The sequence below is a fragment of the Apteryx mantelli genome, chromosome 21, assembly GCF_036417845.1.
Source record: "Apteryx mantelli isolate bAptMan1 chromosome 21, bAptMan1.hap1, whole genome shotgun sequence".
NCBI classification, from domain to species: domain Eukaryota; kingdom Metazoa; phylum Chordata; class Aves; order Apterygiformes; family Apterygidae; genus Apteryx; species Apteryx mantelli.
Window position 1 is genome coordinate 11,335,783 of NC_089998.1, and position 7,343 is coordinate 11,343,125.

General features: G+C 55.5%; 1 protein-coding gene across 1 annotated transcript in view; it reads right to left on the reverse strand.

Annotated features, from left to right (window-relative positions):
* Nucleotides 1-4,768, reverse strand: part of EHMT1 (euchromatic histone lysine methyltransferase 1) — a 133,558-nt gene extending 128,790 nt beyond the window's left edge. The window contains exon 1 of the mRNA XM_067308865.1: nucleotides 4,752-4,768. The gene's annotated coding sequence lies outside the window, so the exon portion shown is untranslated. The remainder of the gene's footprint in view (nucleotides 1-4,751) is intronic.
* Nucleotides 4,769-7,343: the final 2,575 nt, after the last annotated feature.

Below are 7,343 nucleotides of genomic sequence, written 5' to 3' on the forward strand. Positions count from 1 at the left end.
AGGAGTTTCCTCCTCCTCCTCCCCCACACGCAGTCTCACCGAAGCCTCCCCAGCCACCCCTGAAATTCCTGTGAAATCACATACTTTCGATTATCATTTTGTATCAAGAGCCACCTAGAGACTGTGGCTTTGGAGCACCGAGCAAACGGGGGGACCGGGGCCAGGCGAAAGGGCCAGCAAGAGGAGGCGGTCGAGGCCGCGGGCCCCCATCCCCGGCCCATGTGCCACCCCGAGGAAAAAGCACCGCTTTCGAAACAGCCCCAACGCCCGCCATCCGCCCCAGCGACGGGGCGCCCGCCCAGCACGGCGTGTCGGGCGGCAGCTCCAGATCGGGGCGGCCTAAAACTCGGTTCCCCTTGTGCCCAAACGCGGCCCTGCCGACGGCCAAGCTGCCCCCATCCCGCAGAAAAAGGTTGGATTCTGTACCGCCACGGCAGAAGGAGCATTCCGGCCAACACATCAACCCACAAGAAAGTCATGACAGGGCTGAGAATACTGCAAACATATAATAAAAGCACAGGGCTTCTACACGTCCTGGTCACTGAGGGCATTTCGGAGGAATATGCAACCGGAGTATTAAGTAGTCACGTGTCTCGTGAAATTTTCTGACATTCACCGGCGAGCTGCACTCGTTTTACCTTTCATAAGGCGGCCAGCCCATAGTATTTAACCGTAAAGCGATTTTTATCTGGCTCCACATGCCGCATCCTTGCTGCTCTCGCCTTTGTCTCTCCACACCAGATTGTTTCAGACTGAGATTTCCCCCGAGACGCCCACATCTGTAGTTAGGTTATTCTGTGAACATGAAAACTTTTTCCCCCCCAACAGTGATAAGCACTTGATAGCTCTGCTAAAAATGATGAGATACACTGAATAATGCGGGTAGACCAAAACGCAAAAAAACTAACTTGTTCCTTAAAGATCGGTGTATTTTCACACCACATGTGATAGCATCTAGTTGCAGGGGGGCACCTCAATATTAGACTCTAGGTTCGAGAGGGTTTTAAGTATTTTTTCATATAAAAATAGTAAAATCTTCAACCTAGTCTGTAATTCATATAAAAAAAATCTATTTACAAATGAAAAGTTATTCACATGCAAAAGATTCCCTGTGGGAAAAAAAGAAAGAAAGAAAAAAAAAAGGCCAGCAGTAAATATTGCATTTGGTTGGGTGAAGCGAGCCATTTATTCTTGACTGTCTAAATAATTAAAGTCTCGACCTTTCAGGACTACCCAGCGCTCGTTACTGCCTTGGATAGTGGTACCTGGGCCTGCCGAAAACCTAAAAAAATTACGGCCTTGCAAGTCTCTTGCGGGATCCCAGAAAGCGTTCCTCCACCTTGCCAACAAATTATCCTTAAAAAAAAAAATCTTTTTTTAACTTCTCCTACTTTTTTGTTATTTTTGGCACAACGCATGAAAAGTATTAGTAGTCTTTCTTAAATAAAGACACGTCCCTGTTGAGGGGGGGAGGGAGGGAGGGGGGGAGGGAAGGACGGGGTTTTCCCTGGAAGGTTTTATCAGGCTTTGTCACCTTTTCCAAAATGGGGCCTTGAACACCCACAATAGCTGCTTTCACCCTGCGAATACCCACGAGGCGTCTCCTAATGCCTGGGACTGTAAAGCCATGATTGCAAAACAATTAACTCTTTTACAGCTCTCCAGGAAAGCTAAAGCAGACGGGGCCTCTGGAAAGCGCAGGGGAGATAAACGCCTTAACCTTAACCGTCGGGGCTGCAAGGGCTCGGCGGACCCAACACCGTTTCCAGGGATGCCCACCCGCATCCCACCGGCCCCGGCTCGCCCCAGCAAGCGGCAGGAAGGGCAGCCTCAACTCCGCCAGCTCCCCGCGGCGGGCAAATCCCTCGTTCCTTGGAGGAAGATGAGAGCCTTCGAGCCCAGTGACGTCAGTTTGCACATTTATTATCAGCTTTCCCAAGGAACAATATTCCCCTCCCTTCACCCGCAGATGGATTGATTTCCTGGAGCCAAAGTAAAGCGCAGAAAAAATTGCGCGGATGCCCTTGTTCCCGACTGTGGGTACATCGCCATATGGTTTTATTTGTTTTGCAGCAAGAATGCTACCCTGCAGGGCTCCAACTCCTGGGCGCAGAAGCCAGCAGCAGCGCGCGACCCCGGCACCCCGACTCGCCGCCAGCCCGCGCCCGCAGCGTGTCCCCTCCACCGAAGGCACAAACCGGGGACCCCGCTGCTGGCACACCACCCACCCGATTTGCCTTTCTCCACAAATTGCCGTCTTCTTAATGCAGGAGGTGGCAGGCCTCACCTCGCCCAGCACAGCCGTGTTAGGAGTCGCGGAGCAGGAGGTGATTACAGTCTTTAAAGACACGATCGTTAACTAATTTAGTTCAAGCAGCAGGATTTGGGATGACACATCATGCTCATTGACAGAGGAATAGCTCCCACTCCCACCTAAACCTGCATGAGCGTGGAGTAACTCACCCTCAGCAGAGACTCTCTGGATCTACCCCAATGCAGCTAACTGCAAAATTGGACCCAAGTTTTGCAAAGAAAGTGAACTGTTGGGACTGCGGACATCTGACCTGCGCTGGTACTCGCGCTTGTAAATTTGTCAGATGAAACAGAGCAGAGAGACCAGCAAAGATCAGGCACTTGGTAATTTATCTCATCACTCAACCACAAGCCCTTCTTGCTTGCCCCACTTGGAGAGAGGTCGCGGCGCTTTCGAAGCAGGAAATGGTGCCCCGATTCCCAGAAAGAACAGACTGTTTGGGAAACCTCGGACTGAACCCAAGGGCGGATTTTTCACGGCCGTTCGTTTGGGCTTGCTGCGATTCCAGTTTCCCAAATAACAAACCACGAGTCTGATCTTTGGAGGGCCGGGAGGTGCAGAGATCCCATCAAATCAGACCTAAGCGTCTCTCAACCAGGCCCCAAAACAGAGGGAGGCAGAAAACCGTGAATATACCTCCCGGGCTGAATCACCCCAATTTCAGCGCTCCTTGGCGTAGTTGTGCCAGCGCCACAATGGCCCTTTTCAGCACGCGAGAGACCCTTCACCCGGGTCCGCACAGCCCAACCGGGGCGCCGAAAGGAGGAAAAGAGAGGAGCGGGGGAGCCTCAACGGCGCCAAGCCCTGCCGCCGTCCCGCCGCTCCCCGAGCCCCGCGGCACCCCGAAACCGAGCAGAGCGGCGGCGGAGCGAGGGGGGCTCATTCGGCTCCCACCCCGGCCCTGGAGGCACAGCAGGGCCGCCAAGGGACTACGAACCACACGGCTCCGCTGCTTTTTAAGTGGGAACAGGGCGGAAAGGAAGAAAACGAGGGGGCCGTTTCGTTCCCGGCCCCTCGGCGGCGCCGTGGCGCGGTGGGGGCGCGGGCCGAGGGCCGCCCCGCGGCGACCGGGCCCTGCCGCCCCCCGCAGCCGCAGCCGGGGGGGCCCCGCCGGGCCTCGCCGCCTCGGCACGGCGGCGCCGGGGGGTCCCGCGGGGGCCGCCTGGCTGCCCGGAGGCCGCGGAGCCGCCGCCGCTGCCGCCGCCGCCTGGGCCGGGCCGGGCCCCGCCAGGCCTCCGCGCCGCGGCCCCGCCGAGGGGGGAGCTGCTGCCCCCGCCCGGCCGAGCGGCGCCGCGGTCAAAATAAGAGTCCCCGCTCCCGCCGCCGGAGCGGCCCTGAGGCGGGCGGGCCCCGCCGCCGCCGCCCCGGCCCGGCCCTTCCCTTCCCTTCCCCGCCGCCCCCGCAGGCCCGGCCCGGCCCGGCCTCGCCAGCGCTTGGCCCGCGGCGCTTCCCGAAGCCCGAGCGCGGCCGGGGGCGGCTCGTCGCTGCGCAGACCGCGCCGCGGCCTCCCTGCGGCCTCCTCCCTCGCCCGGCCCGGCCCGGCCCCGTAACGTGCCGCTCCTCGGCCTGTCGGCTGCCCGGGACGGCACCGGGGAGGCAGCGGCTCTGTCCCCGCGGCCATCGGCCAAGCGCTGAGCAACGCGCTGTCAAAGGGGCGTTTCAGCGCAGGGACCGAGGCGTTTTCCAGTGGGGTAAATAAAGAGGCCTGAACTGGCAAGCTCTGAAAAGGGGGAACTAAAGGTTTGGCTCTCGTGGTCTCAACGCCGGGCTCCGGCTCCCCAGGGGAGCCGCAAGCGGCAGCTTCATCCCATCGGAGTAGCGACTGCTCCAGTTCAGCGGCAGCTCCCGGATTACGAGCCCGCGGGGCCCCGGGGCCGGCTCCTCCCAGGCAGCGAGGGCTCCTGCAGGGAACCTCGCCAGCTTCACCTCTTCCCCTTGCCGCGCTGCGCCACCGGCCTCTTTGGGGGCCCCCGGCACAGCTTTGGCTCCGGATGGGTCACGGGAGGCGGCGCTGCGTCTGTGCACTTAATCCTGAAACGCCGCAGTCCCGTCCAGGCAAAGTTGTTTCCTAAATCATTGTTTGGATTTGCAGGGAAGGAGCTGAGCCAGTTGAGGCTGTTGATGGCGGAGCCCCAGCTGCTCTTCTGCCTGCTCCTGATGGCTCCCCTCCCATCCCCCCAGAGCTGAGCCACGATTAGTGAGACAAGGAAAAACATCAGCATCTTAAAACAGCGTGGCAAGAAAGCCCCAGCTCCAGCGAGGACAGCTCTTAACCTTCAGATGTGGCATATCGCTACCATTTTACACGAGGGACATTGATCTTGGAAGGGAAGTTCAGCCACTGCTGGGGGGTGGAGGGTCACCACGTTTTGGCCCCGACCCTCTAAACCGCTGTGCGCACACAGGTCCTAGGACTCATGGGGGCCCTCGCACCTACCTTTGGGAAAGGGCTGAGAACAAGGTTGGTCTGCGGGAACACGGCCTCTTCAAGGATTTGATTTTTGGTGGGCTCCGGCCTGGGCAGCCAGCTGGGCCCCTGCCAACCCACGGGCCCATCAGGGCTGTTGGTCTGGCACCAGCTTTCCAGCTGTCTTTGCTCCGGCTCCATCTTTCTCGGCTCAAGCTGGGGACACACCAGTCGCCAACAGAAACCTCTCTGCACAACCAGGCAGGGAAGAGGCTCCTGCAGGAAGCCGAGAAAATCCCCAGGCATGTGCAGAGCCCTCATAACCCATCTCTGCCTGCTGCAGCTCCAATTCCACCTGGAGACTCGCAGCTCCACCTGCTGCAAAAACAAGCTCAGCTACAAGTGCTAATTAACAGGAGTGGGGCAAGGAAGAGCTCTCTTTTGCAATACACTCTCCATTTTTCGTCAAGCAGCAGCTGTGAGCCCAAAGAGAAGCCACAGAGCCCAGGGACCTGGCAGAAAGGCTCACTCTTGACACGGCGCCAGACGGCTCTGCGGAAAGCAAAGCCCCAGCTTTTTCATGGCAACTCAAGCCCCTGCTTTCATGAAGGATCCAGCAAGGCTCATATCGCCCTCTCCCGCACCGACCAGGGCGAGCAGTGACAAACCTCCACATCCTGGGATTCCTGCTAAGCAGGAAGAGAAAAACCCAACCTTCCCCTCGGTTTCCTCCGGCCAGGAGACCTCAGGCCAGGCAGGCGCAGAGCCTACTTTTTACCAAGGAGACCGACCTGCTCATCACAGAGGGAGAAAGGGAAAGTTTAGACCAGCCGGTTGCTGTCTGTCCACCCCAACTCTTCCCCCGTTATGTTGGGAGAAGCTTTCCTTTAGCGTTAGCTATAAATTGGACTTTGAGCTTCAGCTTTAGAAGCAGATACCTCCTCTGAAAGGCAGGAGTCACTTCTCATCCACTGTGCAGGGCTTCCTGGCATCGCCAGCAGTGTTTTACACGGAGCCAGCAGCTCCACACTCGTCACACATTTATCTTGAGTGAAAGCACACGTGATCTTAAAAAAGGAGCTCTTTATTTACATTTGCAGCTCTTTACATTTGGTGGTTTAAAATCCAGGACAAAAAACCTCCCCAGAAGCTGTGGTAAACATGTAAAACTGTTAGTTTACATTTTAAAACCATGTAATAAAATGCACAGAAATATTAGGTTGTACAGAGCCATCAGAAATACTGTTGTATAAAACCCCAGAAACTGTAAAGAGAACCACAAGAGTAAAGAATTACAACCACGAGTATTGGTACAAGAAAGGGCATGGGTTTTGAGGGTTTTTCCCCACCAGTCTTTCTTGGGGAGGATGAATAGGACAGATGTTCCTGTTGCAGATGTTTGGAAATATCTTAAAATACAGAATAAAAACCAAACAGACCCCAGACCACCCTTTATCTTCTACTTTGTGCTGACTCAATAGGAAAACTTCCTTCTCCGCTCACTAGCAGAAAATATCTACTTTTACAAAACTACTGCAAGCTCAGTAGAAAGCTAAAAAGAACTCAGCGTCCACCAAAAAGAAGAGCTGGAGAAAAGGATGAGCAAAAGCCCTCCTCCCTGCTTTCCCTCCGCTCGAGCTCGGATGATTGGAGCGTACCCTGTCGTCCCAAAGGCTTCTGATGAAATCAAAACCTCAGCAGGGGAACTAGTTGTCTCGAGAGAGGCTGCAGCATGAATAGACAACGGGAAGAAGCAGGGCAGCGGCGAGATGCGGGGGGAAGCGAGCAAACAACTAACTCCATCAGGAGGGAGGACAGCAGCTCGGGGGCCGAGAAGCCGCCTCGTCCCTCGCCACCCGCCCTTTCCCCAGCTTGGGCACACGGCGAAACGACAGGTGCCAAAGCAGTGTTTAGTGGAACGCAAATAACGTTGAAATACGGAGGCTGCACATGTGGCGAGCAGGACAAGAACAAAAACACGAAAGACAAAAAAGCAGCAGCAGCAAAAAGGACAGAAGATATTTTTGGTATTTTCCATTGAATGCTGAGTTTGGAAACAATTATCTCACAAGCTTCACTCCCGCCCCGCCACTTCCCCTCCCCACTTCAGACAAAACCCCCAAAACAATTGCTTAAAAATTTGAGCCAAGAATTTAAATGAATTCCTATGCACTAAAGTTTTCTACCCAGAGCTGGGCTCAGAGAACAGCCTTTCTTCCTCTTTATTACAGAGTTGAGAAAGAGGAGAAAAGAATGACCAAGGGCCTTAAAGAGCTCCCTTAACTTAAAGAGGTTGAAATCAGAGAGGCTGCAAAGAAGAGAGAGAGCAGCAAGGCAGAGAGCAGAAGGGACTGTCCACTCACCCTTTCCAGAAGGGAACGTACTCAAATCCCAGGATTTTTTTTTTCTTTTTTTTTGCCCCATCACACTCGCTCGAAGTACTCATCTACCCAGTGGACCTCGCTACCATGGCATCCTGGGGTCACAGCTTTAAGATTTAAGAAGAGGTGGACTATCTAGATGGGTGTCTTTCATCCTGCAGCCTTGGACCTTTTCTTCAGGGTCCATGAAGCATTAGGAAGGCTCTTGCGCCTCAGGCTTCAGTTCACTATCGCAGCACTA